This window comes from Mus caroli, unplaced genomic scaffold, assembly GCF_978045245.1.
Source record: "Mus caroli unplaced genomic scaffold, Mus_caroli_1 scaffold_20, whole genome shotgun sequence".
NCBI classification, from domain to species: Eukaryota; Metazoa; Chordata; class Mammalia; order Rodentia; family Muridae; genus Mus; species Mus caroli.
Genome location: NW_028227275.1, coordinates 45,140,891 through 45,152,881, shown reverse-complemented (window position 1 = coordinate 45,152,881; position 11,991 = coordinate 45,140,891).

Sequence of the window (11,991 nt, the reverse complement as noted above, 5' to 3'; positions counted from 1 at the left end):
TTATGGAGACATTGACCAGAACCAGAATCCAAGCTGAATCCACAAGAGACAAAGAGAAGCAAGAACAAGGCAGATTGACCCAACCAGACCTGTTAGTCATCGTCTCTCCTTTTCCCTCTCAGCTTCTGAAAAGACGTGATTGTATGAAGAATAAATAACACTATATCTTTATGTCAACTATTAATTCCAAAACTATACTCAGGAGTCATTAAAGGATTAAGTATTACACTAGAAAACACCCACTCAGCATAAAAGGAGATTGTTAGAGAAGTATAGAGCAGCAACAGCCAAAGCCCTACAGAAAGCAAAGAGTGAAGTCACGTACAGATCCCACGACTCAACGACAGAATTCAAGGTGATTGCAGAGATTGTCAAGCTGGACTTAAGAAGTAGAGGTATATGTTACCTATAGGAGACACATCTCGGAATTCAAAGACACAGATACACTCAAAGTGAAAAAAAAATTCATGCCAGCAATAGCCATAAGAATGCTGAAATCAATTAATACCAGAAAAATATCTTAAAATGCAAAACATTATATACAAGCAGACATTTTGGACTAGCATGATGGCTTAGCTGGGCAAGGTGATGGTTGTGCATGCTTGGAGGCCTCAGTTTGATCCCTGGAATTCATGTAGAAATCGAGAACAGATTCTACAGGGTTGTCTTCTGTCTTCCATACACGTGCCACCCCTTTATGCACACACACAATAACAATAATAACTTCAATAAAAGATAAGAGAGCATTTTATGAATACCAGGTTGATGCATTAGTAAGACGCTTGATTCTGTATAATTTTCTTGTACTTCTGTTCATCCCAGATAGAGAAGGCATTGACAGACCAAAGACGAGATTCCATCCACAGTCCAGGAAACGGTTCATTGGTGTGATGTACAGGGGCATGAGTGAAGGCTGCTCACAAAGCATAGGTGACTGGGCGGCTGTGTCACCAGAAAGTCTCACTGCAGCATGGAGGGCTTGCAGAAGCTGCATCTCTGCATCACTGAGCTCACTGTGTCTCTCCAGCATCTTAGGCCAGCTGTACTAACCAAGGGGCTGTCTTCCCCCAGCAACTGTTTGCTGTATGCAAAGGGGTCTTAGGAGGCCTCTCCTTTTGTGAGAGATTGCTCATGAGCCAAGTCTCGTGATCTGAGAGACATCCACGTGTGATTTTTAGCAGCTCTGCTTCAGGACAATGGAAGTCATGCCCAACCTGGAGGAAAGAGCCACACACCGTAAGAGACATAGATGAGGCAAACACTGATGGAACTGAAGGCTGAGAAATGGCTATTGTTACCTGCAGAGAATCAAGAAGGACACAGAAGATGGGGACACCACTGCAAAGGAAGTAGACACGATTATAACACCAACAGCAGCAAAGTGCACACATCTCAAGTGCCTGTCAGGATTGTCCCAGGATAGATCCTAGGCTAAGGCTAAGGCACAAGGCAAGGGCTTAGAACCCACACACGTTGCAGGTGGGAGTGCAAAATGGTGTCCTTGAGAAGTAAAACTCAAACCCACACACAAAAAAAACTTGTACATGAATGTTTATAGAAATAGACTTATAACATCAAACTCTTAAAAATAGCCCAAATACTGGTGAATTAATAAATAGAATTCTTCGATAAAAATTTTAAAATCCTTTTGGATGTACAAGCAGATCCCAAAGTATCTCTGCACACAATGGCTAAGACTTGTCAGATAATACCTAAGGCCTTTAACAGAGCTTAGCCTGCTTCACTATAATTTACCTCCCTGATAGGTGCACCACTGTGCTTGAAAAGTTCCTAGATTGTTAGTGCCCTTTAATCCATTACTATAAAACATCATGAGATTGCTACCACATAGGAGCATGGTATTTGGGGAAACTCGAATCTGTCTCTAGGCCACAATCACTCCCCTTTGATCCCCTTTGAGGTGACATCTGTGGATTTCTTTGCATCAATACTAGTATTTGCCTGGAGTTTGATCCACAACACCTTAAAAGCAAAACCAAAAGACTCCTAAACACTTTATTTACAAAAGAAAAAAAAAAACTTGTATTTAATATGAGTACACTGTTGCTGTCTTCAGACACACCAGAAGAGGACATCTGATCCCATTACAGATGGTTATGAGACACCATGTGATTGCTGGGAATTGAACTCAGGACCTTTGGAACAGTAGTCAGTGCTCTTAACGATTGAGCTATCTCTCCAGTCTCCCTCAACACTTTCATGTTCACTTCCAAAAATCAGATTGTATTTAGGACTTTGAAGACACAAGTTCCTGTAACAAAGAGGAGCACGTGGGATGGCTTAGAGTCAGTAGAGATGCCAGGCCTGGCATTGCATAGCTATAATCCCAGTACTCAGGAGGCAGAGACAGGAGGGAGAGTCACCACAAGTTTAAGGCCATCCTAGTACTCTGTGAATTCCAAGCCACTCAAGGTTACACAGTGAGATACTGTCTCAATGCGCCAAAAACCAAAGTAATGACAAGACTCACAGAGATGCATTACCTTATAGTTGTTGAGGTGAGGAATCCAAAGTCAAGGTATCGCCAGTGCTGGCTCCTTCTGGCAGTTCTGCATAGCCTTCTGTACACTTCTTTCCTAGTTTGGGTTGTGGCTGGCAATCTCTGGGATTCTTTGGCCTGTGGGACCAATCTACCTTTATTGTCCTGTGACATTCTTCTCCACAGTGTCCCAAATTTCCCTCATCATATAAGGTCACTAAGTATTAGATCAAAGCTTACTCTAATCACACCTATCTGCTGACATTGCTGTGTCCTCCATCTCTAATGTGACCATCCTAATCTTCAGAATACCTTAGCTCTGGAGTCACGGCAATGAAATAAGAAGCCAGCATTCCAATAGTTAGGTCTATGGTAATGAAAGTTGAACTGTTAACTTCCCTCCTAGGAGATGGTGGTCACCAGACCCTCACTAGAGATTCTGCCTGCCATTCCCTCCTGTTGTTCAGTTGCCTGTGGTCTTCGGAAGTGCTACCAAGTGGAGGAAGTGGTTGGTCGGTGACTTGTGAGTAGAACTCAAGTGAGACTGCTTTGACAAAGTCATCACCTATGCTGAGTTGCGACTCTCCAGCAGTGTGGTTGCTTTGAAGTCTACCATGCTCCCAGGGGCCCCAGAGAAACCCACTGGTTCAACAAACTGGCCTCGGATGAAATTGCTTCTTTGGTCTGTCTTTGGCCTATCTAGGGTGTTTAGAAAAAAATTTTTTTTTCTGGAATACATATTACAATGCATCTTACCTTAACTGTGCTTTCAAAGACCTGATTTCTAAAGATTTAGTTCACAAGTGCCAGCCGCTGGACTTGAACATATTTTTTTATTAGCTATTGTGCAACCCACAGAAGAAAAATTGAATGATTTCTAAGGGTCTGGCCAGAAAAGCAATCCAGTTTCTGCCTGCTCCTTTTTCTTGGGTGATGTTCACATTTGGAAACCAACCACCATTTTTTAGGAAGCCCAGGACACCCAAAGGGATCACATAAGTTTCAGCTGGGGTTGGGGTGTAACTCAGTGGTAGAGTATATGCCTAGCAGGCCTACAGCAGCACAATACAACAACAACAACAACAACAAAACTAACAGGAAACAGCTGACAGCTCCAGCTCAGGGGTCTGCCCATAACCAGCCATAGCAGTGCACAGGCCTTGCAGTTGATGCCAGGAGGGATGGGAGAACTTGAGGCAGAATGGGAAATGAAGAATTACAACATGAGGAGAATGGGCTGAAAGAAGAAGGAAGCTCTCTTCCTGGGACCTGATCTGCTTTTACTGCTAAGAAAGGCAGGGGACATCAGGCGCCACTGAGAAGTGTCCAGTGGCCACAGAGACTTTTCTACAAGATGTTTTGTCAAAGACAAATCATTTCACCTACAACTAAGTAAAAGGCTCCCAAAGACACCTCAGTCGTGATATCAAAAGCAGTAATGAGACAATGCTCAGAACCAAATAATGTCTGATTGTTGTGAGTGCACTAGGTCAGAAACATAGGTGAACATGCTTGTGTCTTTCAACAATGTCAGAATTTACTGAATAACAGTAAATGTACAAGGTATCCATTGCAGCGATTTTTCCAGAATCCCACTTTTGTTTTTGGTAATCTAGTTGAGGTAAATAGATTCTTTTATTTCAATCTTTAACTCATATTAACATCACACAGTAAATCTGTGTGTGTGTGTGCACATGCATGTGTGTGTATGTGTTGCAGAATGTATACAAAGGTTTAAGGAGGCTGCAGTAGAGTTTCAGGAGGTTTCAGAAGTAAATAGGTAAAGATGTAAACAGAGTCCATATTGATAGACTAAGGACTCCAAGCCGGCTACCTGGAAGAAGCTGCTGCTCCCAGGTCTCTGTGCATCACAATTTTGAGAGCAAAGTTGTCGAGTTGAGTCCAGCCGCAGAGGCAGAAAGGCAGGGCCAGATGGGTTAACACAGGATAGAGCATAGACCAAATCAACAGTGAGATCAAGTTGAGCTGAAGCCCCAAGAATGGCTGGTAGTTGGTCATTTATACATGCACTGATGTCAGATGCCAGGTCATGGAGGGCATTGGTATGGAAGTGTTAGATGTCTGTCTCTTTATGGGGTCCAGGTGAGGAAGCTGCACAGTTTCCCCAGCCTAGTGTGTCTGGTAAGTTCTTGGGTCTAGTTTCCCTGACATGGTTTAAGTATGGCCGGGCTGGTTAGTTCTCATTACCTTGACATAAATTGGGGTCACCAGGGAAGAGGGAATTTATTCTGAGAAAAATGACTCATCAGATTAGCCTGTAGGCAAGCCGTAGGGTATTTTCTTGATGATAGGGGTGGGCAGCCCATGGTGAGCAGTACCCATGCCCAGGCAGGAGGCTGATAGGGGTGGGCAGCCCATAGTGAGCAGTACCCATGCCCAGGCAGGAGGTTCTGAATCGTATTAAAACAACAACAACAACAAAACAAAACCAACAAGAACCCGAGCAAGCCCTGAAAAGCAAGGCAGTAGGCAGTGCTCCTCCACAGTCTCTGCTTCAGTTCTTGCCTTGTTTGAGTTACCATCCCAACTGCCCTCCGTGATGGACTGTGTTTGGGACTGTGAGCGAAATAAATGCTTCTCCTCAAGTTGCTTTTACGATGGTCTTTATCACAGCAATAGAAAGCAAACTAGAGCAACTCCGGTGTATACTTACAGTCTTAATTCACCAAAGCAAACCTTTAGGATAACATCCTTTCTACGTCCAGGAATGCATAATGTACCAGTTTTCTGCATGGGTTAGTATGTCCTCAAAATGGTATCAAACACTGCTTGTAAAATGGAGTTTCTCAAGGCAAGACATGGCCTGAAAGCCCACCACTTTACCCATTATGGATTAGCTAACTTAGAGCAGGAATCAGCTGATGTCAGCATCGCTATGCCCATCTTAGAGATAGGAAGGTTTGGAGAGTTTGAAGAATTTAACTCAGCCCAAACAGCTAGTATCACCTAAAGCTACACTTCTGGATCACCGTCTGGACCTGCAGAGGATAGAAGAGATGGGTCACTCGCAAAGGAAGTCACTAAGAACTTTTAGTACTTGGCTATATCTTTACTCAAGCTGGGGTCAAGCAGATATCACAGTTATCTAGCTGATCTACTTCCTATGCTGTCCAAAGAGAAGATAGGACAAGCCAGAGAAAACATGGAAAGATCCTGGGTTCTATTAGGAAATAGAAGGCTACCACAAAAGGTTTCAGATGTCTCCAGTAAGGCACTGGAGACTGAGAAGTGTTCCAGTAATGCAATGCTGTTACTACAGCCCCCTTAAAGCTTGGGGGATTGTCATTATTTTGCTCTCAAGTCTGTATCTGGGCAGAGAACCAGGGGCAGTTGTCATCAGCAATCGGGATATGGTGCCACACCTCACCTCAGCAGCAGATGCCTGAGGAGGTCTATTCAGAAACCTCCACCTAGGCAAACTGGGGTCCATGGCTTCAACAAAGAGATGAATTTCAGAGCTAAACAAATGTAAAGCAAAGCTAGGAGAGAGACAGAGACAGACACACACACACACACACACACACACACAGAGAGAGAGAGAGAGAGAGAGAGAGAGAGAGAGAGAGAGAGAGAGAGAGAGAGAGAGGAGCAAGCACCAGTGGGACAAGTGTGGTCTTCCCTATCTAAGAACGTCTTCTGTTGCCAGGCGTGGTGGCGCACGCCTTTAATCCCAGCACTTGGGAGGCAGAGGCAGGCGGATTTATGAGTTCCAGGACAGCTTGGTCTACAAAGTGAGTTCCAGGACAGCCAGGGCTATACAGAGACGCCCCCCCCCAAAAAAATAAGAACGTCTTCTGTCTTTCCAGTGGGTGTGTATATTGTGGCTTTCTAGCTTGATGTCTCTAAAGGTTGCCCAGAAACCATTTTCTCTCTTTGTAACGTTGTCCAAAGCATTTAATTCATAAGAGGGTCAAAGGCTCAGCAGACAGGGTTGTAGTAGATTTATGAGATACACTCTTTGGGTTTAGAGGAGAGGAGACTGCCAGAGACCAGGCTGTGTTCACTCTACATTGTTTAAAGCAGTGATTTTTCAGACTGTTCCTCACCCCGAGAGACTCCATTTTACAAGCAGCCTTGACTCCATTTTGAGGACAGCGGATGGCTGTGTGCCAGGGTGGAAACGCAAACAATGCCATCTGTCAGGCAGCATCCAGGCAGCGCAGGCTGATAAACAGCTTATTTCTGGCTGTAGACACAGTGCCACCCAGAAGCTTAGCTGGGTAAACCAAGACTATAGGGATACATGGATGCCATTTAAGCCGCGTCAGTGACACTAGACTGTTTATGTGTGTGAAGCTAAGTGTGTGGCCATTGTTAGAGCTCAGAAACCACTATGTGACTCCTTGATAGACAGAAAGGTTAAGACTTCCCCCCTAAAGAAAAGAATCTCACTGGCGGAAGTGGAATTTGCAAAGCATATTCCTGCTTAGTAACCAGCTGTACAACCACGCAACTCTGGAGTCTCCATTCCTTTGCATCTAGTAGGAGACAGCAAATATTTATAAAGGTAACAGAATCCTGGTTGCCACAGCTCACAAAAACATACGTGTTAAAACAGATGGCATGTAGCCAGGGGTGACTCTGAAGCTGACAAGTTGAAATGATTATTTTTTTAGCAAGCTTCGGACCCCCCCCCTTAGAAAACAAATCAAAACAAAAGGAAAAAAAATCAGCACCAACTGTTTAAATCTGTAACTAAATAATATATTTTTCTGATCAAAAATATATCGCCACAAGTGCTCATTCGGTCACGAAGCTGAGATCTTTGGTGTGTCTGTTTGGAGTCTACAGGATTTTCTGGATTAAGGGACACTTAGTTGCCCCGCAGGAGCCAAGTTTCCAAGTCTTGATATTTTTATAGCTGAGATTCTGAGTTCTCTTTACCGGTAGCTTTTACTGAGCCTTGTACATGCATCAGAAATTCAGACATCTTATGAATTGAAATAAACGTGAATTTTGTCTACATAGGTTTTCAAGTTAAAAGAATCTCTCTCTCTCTCTCTCTCTCTCTCTCTCTCTCTCTCTCTCTCTCTCTCTCTCTCTCTCTCTCTCTCTCTCTCTCTGTGTGTGTGTGTGTGTGTGTGTGTGTGTGTAGGCGTCTGTGGCAAGTGCCTTTACCTGTGGAGCCTGTCTCTCATTCTCTCTGCTGCTGCCACCCCCTGCCCCTCCCCAACGCCTATTTAACTGTTCCTCCCTTTATCTTGCTAAAGTTAACCGACTGAATGCTAAATGGAAGCAACCAAAGCCCATGCTTGCAGATCTTCACACTTGATTCATCTGGATTTCCTCCTTTGCCTCTGGTGTGGTGGTGGAGAATACTTGATTCTGCCGCTAGGTGGCAGTGTTTATAGACCAAAACCAGGCAAACACCGCCCCCAGATGCTTCTCTAGCAACTTTTAAGCCAGACCTCCTGGTTTCAGCTCCAACCTGTTAGACAGCAAGGCTGGAGAGAATGTTCAGAATAAAAACTTTTTTTCCCTGTCTACTGTATGTAGACAGTGGTAGATTTGTGGTGTAAATCATGGGGTTGCTCAAGGAACTGAAGAAACAAAACAAAAACAAACTATCCCTTGCAAAGAACTGGCATGTTTGTACAGTGATTGGTGGTGGCATAGCATTAATTTCACTGGCAACAAAGTGTTCCTAGCATTGTCGTTACCAAACATCTATACATCATGTGCCAAAGACCTACAGATTAAAAAATTTCAAAACAGAGTGTCTCCTTGGAACCCCAAGTTCCAAACAGAATGGACTCATATTGTAAATAAAAATACCAAGCACTCAGTTAAAGTTGAATTCCAGATACACAATGAATAAATCATCTTACTCCAGTTATGACCTAAGCAATACTTAGAATTTACCCAATAGATCTACATGTCCATAAGCCTTGTACCTGTAAATTCAAACAACTGTAGATGAAAAGCATTCAAGGAAAGAATTATATCTGTACTGAGCCAAGTCTTTCTGGATGTACTTTCAAAAGTGGCACACGGGGATTGTGTGTGCACCGTCTTCCTAATATTACAATCTGATGATTTAAAGAATGTGCAAGGATATGTCTGGGTATGTGCAAATCCTCTTCCATTTGCATGAGCTGCCGTTTTATCAAAGGTAATTCTATGTAATTAGCATCCAAGGATTCGGGTTAAGAATAAGTGAAGGGTGGTCTCGGGATCAAGACCATGGCTATAATGGGACAGCTGTACTGAAAACAGTCTATTCATCCAGTATTTCTATATCATGGCCCTGGTTCCTGAATTTGATTTTAGTTTTGATACAAGGTCTCACTTATAGCTCACATAGACACCAAACTCAGTGATTCTTCTGTCTTAGGTGCCCAAGGCCTAGGATTGCAGGTGTGCCACCATACTGGGCTGTTTTTAGTGGCATCTTCAGGTGACCTCAGATCACACTTTCAAACATGAAGTCCAGGATGTTAAACACTTTTAAAATGTTTATCATTTACTGTATTCTTATTTTGAGAACTTCCTGTTTGGTTCCGTAGCCCACTTCTTTTTTTTTTTTTTTTTTTTTTTTTTTGGTTTTTTCGAGACAGGGTTTCTCTGTATAGTCCTGGCTGTCCTGGAACTCACTTTGTAGACCAGGCTGGCCTCGAACTCAGAAATCCGACTGCCTCTGCCTCCCGAGTGCTGGGATTAAAGGCGTGCGCCACCACGCCCGGCCGTAGCCCACTTCTTAATGGGTTCCTTATTGTCTTTATTTTTATTTCTGAATTCTTTGTATATACTAAATACCAATCTATTAAATGCACAGCCAGCAGAGATTTTCTTCCCCGTTCTGTGGGCCACCTTTTCACTTGAATTTCTTTTGCCTTATAGAACTTATTTATTGTTGTATCTTTACTGTATTTTATGTATTTGACTATGTTGCCTGAATGTGTATCTGCTTAACTTGCATGGCTGGTGCCCACAGAGGCTAGAAAGGCCATCAGAGCCACAGGAACAAAGTAACAGATATTTTAAGTTGCCTTGTGTGTGCTGGGAACCAAGTGAGTGCCCTTTGGAAGAGCAGCCAGTACTCTGTCTCACCACTCAGCTGTCTTACCAGCCCCTCAGAATCTTTTTGTTTACATGAGATCTTACTTGTGAATTGTTGGTTCTAACTTCCTGTATGTGGGACTCTGAAGAAAACACATACCCATGCCTATATGTCAAAGCATGTACACCTCGTTATCCTCTACCAGGATACATACAAATTATATACTACATTGTATTTATTATAATATATTTATATTATATATTACATATATATGTATATATATATATATTACACACACACATATAGGAGTTGAGTTTTGTGTGGGGTGCAAGAGGAGGGTCTGGTTCTGGTTTCTGCATGTTGAAAGCCAGGTTTCCAAGTACTATTTCTTGAAGATGCTATGCTGTCTTTTCTTCAATGTGTAATTTTGGTGTCTTTGTCAAAAATCAGTTAGCACTATTTGCAGGGACTAACCAGGGTACTCTATTCTAGTCTATTCTATTCTACTCTAAATTTGTCTGTCTGGTTTAATGTTGGTACCATGGTATTTTTAATACCATAAGTCTGTAGTATAATTTGAAACAAATAGTAAATAAATACCTCCTGCAGTATTATTTTTGTTCAAGATTGCACTAACAATCTTTGGCTTTCAGGCCCTGCCACATAAATTTTGAGATTGTTTTTCCTAGGTCTGTGAAGGATGGCCCTGCAGGTTCGATTGAGATAGCACTGAATCTACAGATTGCTTTTGGCAGGATGGCCATTTTCACAAGATTATTCTTCCAGTCCACGGGCATGGGAGGCTTTCCATCTTCTAATGTCTTCTTCAGTTTCTTTCTCCACTGTCTTAAAGTTCTCATGTTAGAGAGCTTTCATTTTCTCGGTAAGGTTTATTCCCAAGTGTTTTATTTTATTTTATTTTATTTTATTTTATTTTATTTTATTGGCAGCTCATGGGAATGGGATTGTTTCTTTGATCTGTTTTTCAGTATGATCGTTTTGAGTAGAGAGGAAGGCTACTGGACTTCATGTGGTTACTGTGTAACCTTCAACTTTGCTGAAAGTGTTTATTGGCTCTACAAGGTTTCTGGTGGATTCCTTGGGGTCTTGTATGTACAGAATCATATCAGTAGCAGGCAGGGGTGCTTTGACTTATTTTCCTAGGTGTATTTCCATCTCCTTTTCCTGCACCGTTGCTCGGAGCGGTCAGGCACTGGATTGAGCAGGTGTGGAGAGAGTGGGCAGGCATCCTTATCTTGTTCCTAATCTTAGTGGGAATGATTTGAGTTTTCTCCACTTAGTATGACGTTGCATATAGGTTTGTCATGTATAGGTTTGTCATGTATAGGTTTGTCATGTATAGGTTTGTCGTGTATAGGTTTGTCGTGTATAGGTTTGTCGTGTATAGGTTTGTCGTGTATAGGTTTGTCGTGTATAGGTTTGTCGTGTGTAGGTTTGTCGTGTGTAGGTTTGTCGTGTGTAGGTTTGTCGTGTGTAGGTTTGTCGTGTGTAGGTTTGTCGTGTGTAGGTTTGTCGTGTGTAGGTTTGTCGTGTGTAGGTTTGTCGTGTGTAGGTTTGTCGTGTGTAGGTTTGTCGTGTGTAGGTTTGTCGTGTGTAGGTTTGTCGTGTGTAGGTTTGTCGTGTGTAGGTTTGTCGTGTGTAGGTTTGTCGTGTGTAGGTTTGTCGTGTGTAGGTTTGTCGTGTGTAGGTTTGTCGTGTGTAGGTTTGTCGTGTGTAGGTTTGTCGTGTGTAGGTTTGTCGTGTGTAGGTTTAGGTTTGTCATGTATAGGTTTGTCATGTATAGGTTTGTCATGTATAGGTTTGTCATGTGTAGGTTTGTCATGTGTAGGTTTGTCATGTGTAGCCTGTGTTAAGTTAAGGGATGCTCCTCACTTCTGTGGCCTCTCAGTCACTTTGATCAAGAAATGTTGAATTTTGTCAAAGGCAAAATCTCGACGGGATAATCATTTAATTCCTGTCTTTGAGTCCGTTTATGTGATGGGTAGCATTTATTGATTTTTGTTTGTCGAACCATCCCTGTGTGTCAGGAATGAAGCCAGCTTGGTCACAATGAATGAACCTTTTGATACCATCTTGAATTCCATTGCAAATGTTTGATTAAGAAAGAATATTTGCATCCTTCATCAAGGGGATGAATTATAATTTTTTTCTTTTGGTTTTATCTTTATCTGGTTTGCATGTCAAGGTAATGCTGGCTTCATAAAAAGGAGTTTGGAACTATCCTTCTTTTTATATTTCACGGAATCACTTTAGTGCGATATGAGTAGCTGGCAGCTTCCAACTGTCTATACTTCCAGTTCCAGAATGATTCCAAACACTCTTCCAGCCTCTACCTGTACACACACACACCTGCACACCTAAATAAAAGATAAAAATAAGTGTTTTCTTAATTAATAAAGAAAAATACTGCCAAATTATAATAAAAAGAAAAAAAAACAGAAAGACATCA